We start from the raw sequence: 12031 nt of genomic DNA, 5'->3' as shown, positions 1-12031 counted from the left end.
CTGGATGGTCATGTGACCTGTAGGCTGCTTCCTGATGAGGGAGCCATCTTTATAGAAAGCAGCTGGGAGGTTGGAGGGAGTGGTCTTTGTTTTACAGAGCAGAGTGACGTCATCTCCCTCCATCACAGGGAGGACAGGACTCTGCAGGATCACTGATCCACCTCAACACAGAGACAAACTACAGCATTTCATCCATTTACACACAGCTTCATCAACACTAACTCCACACACTCAGCTTACCAGTGACTGTCAGGTTAACCATGTTACTGATGGGACCCTCTCTGGACTCACACCAGTAAACTCCACTGTCTGATGTGTAAATGTAGCTCAGGTTACAGAAAGGATTCACTGGTTTTCCCCACCCATCTCCACACTGAGTCCTCTGCCGTGTGCTTGTGTTTCTCCTCAGAGTCCATCCAGCAGAGCTGTCGTCCTCCTCACAGCTCAGAGACACAAAGTCTCCTTCAAAGAACTGAGAGCTGCTGGGACTCACAGTCAGACGAGCTGTGAGGGTTACAGTGAAAAGGTCTGAAAACTGAAAATGGTTACAATAGTGTAATTATTCCATAATTTAATCAGTTTTCCATATGAGCTCCATTGTGAGACATGAACCCAATCAGGTCATATCAGTGAGCATTTCTCAGGTTCAAACTGTGACAGAAGAAGGTTACTGACCTTGGTTTGTTGTGCAGCTCAGCAGTGAGATCAGAACTAAAGAGAAATGACACTCAGGTTGATTTGAGGTGAACATAAAGAACAACTCCACACAAACAGCTGACAAACACACAAACTCATCTCTCTATATCTGCTCATTTTCAGGACTGTAAAAGTATGAAAAAACCTTACAGCAAAGAAAGTAGAGCTGAAACCTGTCAAGCTGTCATTGAGTGAGATGCAGGTTATAAATTCAAGTCACTTGTCCAATACAGAGCATATTCAGAGAAGTAATTAATTAGTCATATTAAAAACACCCACAGGTAACTTTAAAGCTTGATCTCAAATGTTAACAGAAGACGATCTAACAATATTTTATTTTCTGAAGAACTTTTAGGTTACAGTCGTAATAGACGTAACAGCATTCACACATTTTGAACTCTTTATGCTCCTCAGCTATGGTTTAAACACCTTCTTTTAAAATGTTCATCAAGTGCACTAACTGTACTCAGTGAATGATTTGATCTTTTCACTGCCTGCTGTGTTTCCTCGACTCCTGAGCAAAGATAAAGAGTCAGTTCAGACCTGCAGTTGGTCCTCGTGGTGTTTGAACTTGAATTCAGCCTGATTTGTTTTTCATGTCTTCTCCTCCATCATCAGTTATCAGGAGAGCAGACAGTCAAAGTACAAGAATTCAAACAAACACAGAGATTCTACTTACAGAGCAGACACAGCACAGATGTTTCCTTCATCGTCCTTCTCACTCATTTGAGCTTCTTTTCATTTCTGTCACTGACACCAAGTAAAGCCCGCCCTCTTCCTCTGAGCACCAGCTTTCTATTGGTTCAAACACAGTTTTGGGGGACTCACTTTTTTCTTTGTGGAAAGACATAAGTGATACATTATAAATTCACATAACTGTAGAGGTCTCTCATATCTGAGAGAGGCAGATATGGGCTGAAACACAGGAATCAAACCAGGGACGCTGCTGTTATGGAGCTGAACTGGAACCATTCAGACACTGAGGCCCTCTGAACACATTTTAATTACAGCTGTGCAGAGACACACTGATGACTGACTGGAACCCCATCAATCGTATTTTACATTAATACCAGATGAGGCCCACTAGAGGGAGCTGCTTGACTGTAAATATTAACAATAACAGAGGCATTATTTCACATCATTTCAGTGCTGGTTAACGTTAGGAACAGGTTTATGGTTATGGTTAAGGATAAGGTTAATTTTAGGGCTGGAACGTGTATTACCGCGGGACCATCATTCCACTGGAATTCATCCATAACCCGGCGCATACCTCAGGAACTTTGCGGGATATAACAAAAAATCGATATGATACGCCCCGGGAGTGAGAACGGGCTGAATGTCTTTGCTGCTTTTTTGAAGACCATGGCTTGGAAGATTCGTCATTTACAATGTCAGAGAACATATTTTATCATTGTTTGAAAACTAGGTTATAAAAAATAAAAATACATAGAAAATTGATTATTGTTTACAGCTGGAGCTAAAAAGAACACTGAAAGCTTTTCACACAGCTTTTCTATTGATTCTCTTGATTTTTTTTGTTTGTGAAATGATACAATAGACACATTGGTTTCTTACATGTCTGTAAACAACTTCACCTGTGCAGAGACACACTGATGACAGACTGGAACACTATAGGCTGTGTCCCAATTCAGGGTGCACGCTTGAAGTACACGCACTACGCGTACTACGTACGGTGCGTACTATAACTACGAGAAGTGCGGAAGTGAGAGGCTTGTGAAATGGGACGGTCTAGCCTTCGTCGCGCTGTTCAGGTTGCCTAGCAACCATGATACTAAGCGCGAGAAACATTACATACAGCTTTGTGTGACATAAACGAAGGAGAAAAATGTTTTGTTGGTCAATCATTTTTGTTCTGACATCACTTTGATTAGTTGAGTATCTGAGGCTGAGACCACGGGACTGTAAAACCTGATTGTTGGGCTTCAGTTCTGTGCTGAACAGTCATTTAAGATTAGTTAGTAAATAACAATTAGCTAATGTTGTTCATGAGACTAAAATCATCTCACTGTGGCAATGTAAATATAATATGGCCAATATTATAGTATTGTCAGATTATTATTCGAAGTGTACTTCAAATGCATATATACATATGTATGTATATATGTATATATATATATACATACATATGTATATATGTATATATATATATATACATATGTATGTATATATGTATATATGTATATATATATATATATATATATATATATATATATATATACATACATATATACATACATATGTATGTATATATGTATATATATATATATATACATATATATATATACATATATATATGTATATATATATGATACATATATACATACATATATATATATATATATATATATATACACATATATACATACATATATACATACTAGGGGTGCAACGATATTCGTATCGATATTGAACCGTTCGATACAGTGCTTTCGGTTCGGTACGCATATGTATCGAACAATACAATTTAAAAAAAAAAAATTTAATTTTTTTTTTTTTTTTTTTTTTTTTTTTTTTTAATGTGTCCCGTTTGGATCTATAGCCATCAGAATTGTTGTCTTGAGGCCAAGAAAGATGCCAAGAGGATTTATTTTACCAAGTGGATCATCATATTGGTCCATTTGATTGACCTTTATTATAATTATGAATTTATTTTATTTTCAGTTGCAAACGGGACAGACATGACTGTGGGATAGGACAGGGGGAAAGAATGAAAGAAAGAGAGGGAGAGAAAGAAAGAAAACCAAAGGGGATAAAAAAAAGAACAATACAAAATTTGTAATTTATTTTATCAACTTTCCTTCTGACGATGCTGTCTGTGTTGAGCGCTCAGTGAATCTGCATTTGACTACTCCGCCTAGGCTCGAGAGTGCAGCCTAGGCGGAGTAGTCGAACGCAGATTCACTGAGCACTCAACACAGACAGCATGGTCAGAAGGAAGAGCGCAGGGCAAGCTAGCGAGACAGAAGTGGACCTCCCCCACCCTCATTCAGATCTGGCGTTTGGAATTATTTTGGTTTTCATGTGACGTATGACCCTGAAGGTAAGCGAGTCATGGACTAAAGTAAAACAGTATGTTGGATGTGCCATGCAATGCTCAATTACATGGGTGGGAGCTAGTGTGTTAGCGCAGTTAGCTCGTTAACGTGTTGGCCGTCTAGCCCCATGCACGGGGCAATCGGTGGTAGCTCGTTAACGGAGATTTGCCGTGTTGTGGCGTTAAGGTTATTTCAACGAGATTAACCTGAAAGCACTAGTGGGAACACAACGAATATGACTGCACATTTACGCCGACATCATCCTAGTGCAAAAACAAAAACAACAAGCACGCATGCTACAAACTTTAGCCGAGTCATTTAGACAGCTGTTAGCACATGATTCTCCTTATGGGGACCTGATATGTTTAATATGCTGCTGAGAATATAGCCCAGAAGAAGCGGATAGTATAGCTTTTATTTTGGAAAGAGACATTTCTCTGTAATAAACTCTCTTTTCCAAAGATGAGTGATTCCTCAATCAGATACAGGGCTCGCAATATCGCTAGCCCAACGTCCCGGGGCTATCTCTGCCCTGCCTGTCAGGCTATTGTAGGAAGGAAAAATATATGTCAATGCTTTTGCATTCTTTCAGAAATGTAGCTGGGTAATTATGTCATTGGGTGAGCCACTGTCAATATGTGACATATTGAAATCGTGTTTGAATTTGCGCTTGTTTTTTTGCTTTCACTTTGCAATCGCGCGAACTGTGTATAGAGAGCGACAGTACTGATCTGTGAGTCATGATAATTTGTGCACCAATTCCTCTGACATCGTCTTATTAATTGTTAGCTTACTATGCAAACATGACAAGTGAAATCTCCCGCAGCTTAAACATGTGAGAGGTTGATCGCGCAGAGAATCGCTGAGCTTATGTGAGTGTGTGTGTGTAAAAGCAGCAGCATATATATTTTAGTTCTGCTGAGCCAAATAAGACAGGTCAGGGTGAAGAAGTGACAGCCAAAGAAAAGCTTACCACAAAACGGAGAAGTTATGACAAATCAGACTATAAGGCAAAAAGAAAGTGCAGCTTTATGGTTTCATGGACAAAAGAATTTCTGTGGCTGCAATATGACGAGCTAAATAACCAGGGCTGCACATAAGTGGTCCACAGGTGCGTATTCGCTGTCAAAATAAAAAACACGCACAAGGGTTAGGGTTAAATTTAAAAACTGTACTTTTGAGTTAAAATATATATTTATAATTTTAATAAATGACAAATTAAAAAGACATGAACATTTTTTTGTATCGAAAAAAATATCGAACCGTGACACCAAAGTATCGAACCGAACCGAACCGTGAATTTTGTGTATCGTTGCACCCCTAATACATATATATACATACATATATATGTATATATATATATACATATATATACATATATATACATACATATATATGTATGCATTTGAAGTACACTTCGAATTGGGACAGCCGTCATAATCGCACTTAAAATGCGTACTTCAAGCGTACAGACCCTGAATTGGGACACAGCCTCAAACTCCAGTCCCCGAGGGCCGGTGTCCTGTAACTTTTCTATGTGTCTGCTGCAACACAGCTGAATACAATTAGTAGGTCATTAGCCAGACTCTATAGAACTTGGCTGAAAGCTGAGGTGGCAGACACAGCCGTTTGATGCATGTCACAGCAGCTCATGAATGACTGAACATGGTAAAATAAAAGTCATTTTATTACATTTTTCCAAACACCTATGATTACTTAAATTTATAGGGCTAGGGGTTTCCCCTTCAGCATGCAGTCAAGTTCTGCAGAGTCTTGCTGATGATCTACTAATTTTATTCAGGTGTGTGAGGACTGGAGTTTGACACTAGAGGGAGATGTTTGACTTGAAATACTACATCCATAACAAGCGGCTCAACAATGACGTTTTAAGGCATGTTCATTGAGCATTAAATAACGCCTAAGAACATATTCTGTCTTAAAATTTGTAGGTGCAATCTAAAGAGACATGGCAGGAACTGAATGAATACAAGCAGAATAAAAGAATTGGTGCTATTTTGTGAACTGTGGATGAGAATGTTCTTCTTTTAAATATTTAATGTTGTGATGTGTAGTGAAAACAAAGTGTGGACACTGAATGTTAAGCTGTACTTTCTGACTGGGATAACCTAGTTAGTTAGCTAGTGTTAGCTGATACAATAGCACTTCACCTTGTCCAAATGCAGTTATGCCTCTGAAAGAATAACATGTGCCAGTTCTCATGCTAGACTGCAACAGACTCCATCACAGTGCTGGAGAACATCAGTCAGTGATGCAACAATGACCACATCATCAACAAACTCAGTGAATTCAGAGTCCACCAAAGAACAAATATGAATATGCGTGAAGTTCAACATTTCAGAAACAATGTAAAAAAACAACAAAAAAAATATTGAAACATAAAGAAATGAAGGCCATCGAGAAAACATTTGGGTCTCATGCATGTGAAACTTTATTAACCATTAAAAATAAACTCACATTCAAGCAAAATTAAATAAATCAACAAACTTGAAATCTTTAAAATGAAGTGACAAACAGACTGCAGAGTCTCCTTCATGGAAGGAAAAGTTAATAAAGCATCAAAGATCAGAGGACTGAAATATGTGACTGTAGTGATGGAAACAATTATTTGGCTTTGTTTAACGATCAGAACAATTTGTAACATAGTTATAGCTGATAAGTGGATTTTATATATAATAATAATGGATTTATATAGCGCTTTTCAAGGCACCCAAAGCGCTTTACAATACCACTATTCATTCACACACTGGTGGAGGCAAGCTACGGTTGTAGCCACAGCTGCCCTGGGGCGGACTGACAGAAGCCAGGCTGCCATATCACGCCATCGGCCCCTCTGGCCAACACCAGTAGGCGGTAAGTGTCTTGTGTCAAGGACACAACGACCAGGACAGAGAGCCCGGGGATCGAATAGGCGACCTTCCGGTTACAGATGTGCTTCCCAACCCCCTGAGCCACGGTCGCCCATAATTACACTATTAGATTAGTAATCGTGTATAATCAATAAACAATTTACACTCATCGTCACATACAGTGTTTATATTGTCAGTTTGTTCAGTCACTGTTTGTAAATTAACTGTACCAGGGTTAAACCTGACACAACAGGTTTGATTTTTCAGCTGCTGAAACATTCATTGATTCTGAAAATGTAACAAAAGCAAGACTGGATTTATGAATTTGTGTAACAGAGTTTTTCCTCTTGCCAATAAAACTAGCCAGGACACTAAAAGTAAGTACACACTGCAGTCCTTGGGTCACACAGAGATAACCTAACAAAAATAAACACACTAACAGATTGATCTGTACTTTAAATTTTACTTCTACATTTGAAATGTTTAAAACATATGAAAAGTAAAATGGAGACAGTAGTGGATTACAATGCAAATGTGTTTGATAGTTGGATTTTACACTTATAAGAAAAGAAATGTAAATATAATCACTTCTACATTTGAAATGTTTAAAAATATTTACAGATGAAACATGAAATGGAGAATGTAGTGGATTAGAATGCAAATTTGTTTGATAATTTTGCACTTATAGGAAAAGAAATTGAAATAATAATAATATTAATAATAAAAAATAATCATAATCTTAAAATGGCAAAACAAAAAGTTGTAGGAACAATATGCCCTGAGTTTTTGGAGTGTTTCAAAATTTCTGGTCTAGGCTGCTCATTTACCTTCAGCTCCAGATGGTGATAGCAACCATATATAATTTTATATATATATATATATATATATATATATATATATATATATATATATATATATATATATGTATATATATATAGGTACATGCAATGACTCTCTATTTTTTTTAAACTGGTCTTTGGCTTAATTATTTTTCTTTTTTAAATAATCTTGTGACTGACATATCCATTGATTTTAGTTTCATCTCGAGGCTCATATGAAATGTGGCTCTGTTTATGATTTCTGTAGATCCAAAGAGATCTTAGTATGAACCCTGATTTTGTGTTTTTTTACGTATTCTGTAGATCAAACAACCAAAAACAGCAAGAAGCACAGCAGAAACTGACAGACCAACGACCAGTCCAACAGATCCTCCTGTCTGACCTGCAGGTGAGAAACAGGTGTGAGGTGTCAGGTAGGTGATGAGTGAAGAACAGAACAGAATCCATTTCCTCTTCAAACTGCTGTCAGACATTATCTACTGCACTCTGATCACATCACTCAGACCAGCTGCTTTCTACAAAGTCTCATCAACAACATCTTTAGAAACAAACATCAACAACCAGGAAGCAGCTTCACCTCTGATCACACACACACTCAACTCTACTCACTCACCTGGAGGATCAACTCTCAGGGTGATGTTGTTGATTGATTTCCATGATCGTGTTTCTCTCATTAAAACACGACACTCATAGTTTCCACTATCATTAATCGTCACATTCTTCAGAATCACAGACACGTCTCCATCCTTCATCTGTCTGTCCTGCAGATCCACCCGGTTCTTAAAAGATGGATGCTGGTTGTCTGGATCAAACTGCTCATCCCGATAAACAAAGACATATTGTTTTTCCTGCACAGCTCTGCTCCACTCCACAACTATGTTGTTGTTGTTTAGAGCTTGACATGGCAGAATGATGTTCAGACCAGACTCAGCTGTGATGATTTTCTGGTCTGAAAGAGGAAAAAAAAACACAGAGCAGAGAGGTTAAAGGTCAACTGTTCATTTCCTCAGCAGCCAATCAGAGTAAGATGAAACACAGAGCACACTGAGCTCCGGCTTGAATATACACTCAGTCACAAAGACATTCTTATCAGTACAGATCTTTAGTATATTAAAAACTCAATGTTTCCAAAAAATAAACAATTATAATGTTGAAATTTCTTTTTTAATTACATTTTAATGAAATTAAGTTTTAAACCAAATTGAATTAACTATTAGCTACTATTAACTATAACTATGTACAGAATAAAATAGAATACGAATGCTATAAACAATTTTCTGTGTGTATTTGCTTTAACATACGAAAAAACCAGTATAAATCAGGAAAAATCAGTATAAAAATAACTCTTAACTCTTATTAACATGTAAACCAGAGTGATGCTTTTTCTTTTATAAACCAAACAAAACTGTCGTTTGGTTTATAAAAGCTTAATCTCCCATGTTCAGACAGATGCAAAGATACCATCACGCACGTTTACATGTTTTAACAATAATGATAATAATAATGTATACTTTATTAACTCCAGGGAATTGCTTAGTCCTCTGCATTTAACCCGATCTTGAGTGATCGTGGCTCAAGAGTTGGGAGTTCGCCTTGTAATCAGTAGGTTGCCGGTTCGAGCACCGGCTTGGACAGTCTCGGTTGTTGTGTCCTTGGGCAAGACACTTCACCCGTTGCCTACTGGTGGTGGTCAGAGGGCCCGGTGGCGCCAGTGTCCGGCAGCCTCGCCTCTGTCAGTGCGCTCCAGGGTGGCTGTGGCTACAATGTAGCTTGCCATCACCAGTGTGTGAATGTGTGTGTGAATGGGTGGATGACTGGATATGTAAAGCGCTTTGGGGTCCATAGGGACTAGTAAAGCGCTATATAAATACAGGCCATTTACCATTCACACAGTGAAGCAGTGGGCAGCTACCAATCCAGTGCCTGGGGAGCAGTGTGTAAAGACGGTACCTTGCTCAGGGGTACCTCAGGGTAGCCACTTGGTAGATTTGAATCCCCGAACTTCCGATCATGGGGCACACACTATATCTACTGATCTCTCTCTTTCAATAAAGCTGAAAGTCACTGAGAGAGAGATCAGAACTGTGTTTCAACGGCAGCTCGCTGTGGTCCAATCTAATTTCTTTCAGGAAGTGGTGTTAGAGTGACCATTAGCTGGAATAAAAGATGCTCACATATAAGTGCGTCATAACTAAAGTGGTGAAATCTAAAGTGGGTCTGAGTGTTTAACAGGTTGAGTTCTTGAATGATCTCCACAGAACAACACAAACATCTCATCATCAATCATCAGCTACATACTAAAGACCATCATCAGCCAAAGGACTTCAACATGACATCTCTGTATAAACATGTACATTGTACTATGGAGGAGGCAGCATTTAGCTGTAGCCTCCATAAAACCACAGCTGTTCTGGAGAACTTTGTCCACCTTTGATTGTCTTTAAGTTGTGTTGGAGCCACAGAGAGCAAATCTTTGTTCTTTATGGAGAACCAGTGAGGCTGTTTAGACTTTCCTATGAAACATCAGTGCAGGAGTCTCTCAGTACATCTGTTTACAGTGAGGACGAAGAAGCAACAGAAACACACACAGAGGAAACATGTAGAGACAGGCAGCAGCAAATAGTCTGCAGGGGGAGCGAGCATGCAGCTTCTGCAGCACTTCCTGAAATCATATGACTGTAATCAGAGAGTAACTGAGTACACTTTCTGTTTTTATTCAGGTAATTTTCTTCTTTATATTGTGTCAGATAAAGTCTGACAGCTTATAGGTTCTTCAGCTGATGAAACACACTGAATTCATTTCATATGATGTGTTTTCACAGATGAAACCAGCCAACAGCAAATAAAATACTTCACACTAACTACACATGATATTCATCTATAACCAGTAAAGTGAAGCTTTAATCCTGGTTCAGATGGATTAACATTAACAATCTGTTAATCTACTGAAGCTCACAGACTTCAGTTAACCTGTCAGATTACCTAAAAAATGTAATTTTAAACACTTACTGCTGTTCTGAAACCCTCCAACACTTTTTTGATCATCAAGAAATATATTTTTTTTTAATTTACTCAAATAAGATTTTTGATATAAATTTGTTTATTTAACATATAAACTTCCTTTAGAAGGTCGACAACCTTTCTGAACACCAATCAACACAAGTTTGTACTGTATACTATGTACTGTGATGTGCCCACATGGAAAACTATGACATTGTTTTTTGTCTGAGTAATGCTGCCTTTCAAAGTGAATCAGTGGATCACAATAAAAAAAGGCCAATGAATGTCTAACCTCTCAGAATTAAGGATTAATTTTTTACAGCAACTTTACTATATTTAAAAAAAAACATGCAACATTACACCCAAGGCTGTGCCATATCATATCATTCACAATAATACAGATAAACATTTTTTGTAATATAAAAAAGTCATATTTTAATATTATTGCTATAGAAATGTTTATGTTCCATAGAGCTGTTATTCTGCTTCCTTTGACAATTTAGCAATGAAACAAGGAGCTGTTTCAAGAACCTGCAACAAAGTGCAGTCATTTTCAAAAATGATCCTGCTTAAGATGGAAATATTAAATTGTGTTTCACTGCTTGAAGCAAAAACACGACATCAGTGACATCTGAATACGTGGCTGTACTCAAGATGTTAGCACCTGGTGATATGTGACCTAAATATAACACGTCCACCAAAGTGCCACTTGAAAAAGAATATGATAATCTCCTTCATTTACTTATAATTATTGCTTTTTTTATATTGTTTATCTTAGTTTTTTAAAATATCACGATATAATTTTCAGGCTACATTAACCATCAATGATTTTACCTTCATACTATAAGTATTTTTCATAGTAACCCTTTCAGTACCCAAAGAGCTGGAACTGAGTGTGTACTAGGGTGTCAAATTTTCATTTGGCTAACATTTTAATGAGTTTTACACTGTGTAAAAAATGAAATGATTAGTTGAATTTTTATTTTATGTTTTTTTTAAGCAGCCTCTAAGATACATATTTGTTCTTGTTTATACAAAGAGCTTATCTTTCATTTAGTTGACATGTTTTCTGTTACAATGCAGTCTGTGTGTATTTGTTACATCTTTTAATGGATCAATTTTCAAAGGAAAGCTTGAATGAAATGTCACACTTTATGTTGTTGATGATTACTGTTAATAGAAAAAAAAAAAATTTTGGTTATTCAACCACAGATCTTTTCCATGTACACGGAGTATTTCCTAAGCAATATACATTTGTTGAATGGTGAATTGTCTGAGAAAAATATCTCTCCTCTGCACCCCAGTAATAACATTTTAACTCCTGTGATGGAAAGGTTTGAGTGTGTAAACAGTTAGCTGCTGAGTCAGAGGTCATGGATTCAAGCAAACCTTCTTGCTAGAAGGTCTGACAAAGTCACTGAGAAGATGAACAAGAAGCTGTTTGATATTTACACCAGTTTCACTTTGAAAGCTTCTCCATCCCTCAGTTATTCAATATTCAAAAAGTGATGTGAATTATTGACTTTGATGTAAATTTGATGGAAAACTTCATGAAGTCAAGGAAAGATGTGGA

The 12031-nt window shown here is 37.4% G+C and overlaps 1 protein-coding gene across 1 annotated transcript in view; it reads right to left on the bottom strand.

Moving 5' to 3' along the window:
- LOC120746965 overlaps window positions 1–12031 on the bottom strand; it is a 253809-nt gene that overhangs the window by 147131 nt on the left and 94647 nt on the right. The gene's annotated exons all lie outside the window — the stretch shown is intronic.

The sequence above is a fragment of the Simochromis diagramma genome, unplaced genomic scaffold (assembly GCF_900408965.1).
Source record: "Simochromis diagramma unplaced genomic scaffold, fSimDia1.1 OVJJ01000410.1, whole genome shotgun sequence".
In the NCBI taxonomy this organism is placed as follows: Eukaryota; Metazoa; Chordata; class Actinopteri; order Cichliformes; family Cichlidae; genus Simochromis; species Simochromis diagramma.
The sequence above is the reverse complement of the archived record's forward strand: the minus strand, read 5'-3'. Positions and strand labels throughout refer to the sequence as shown.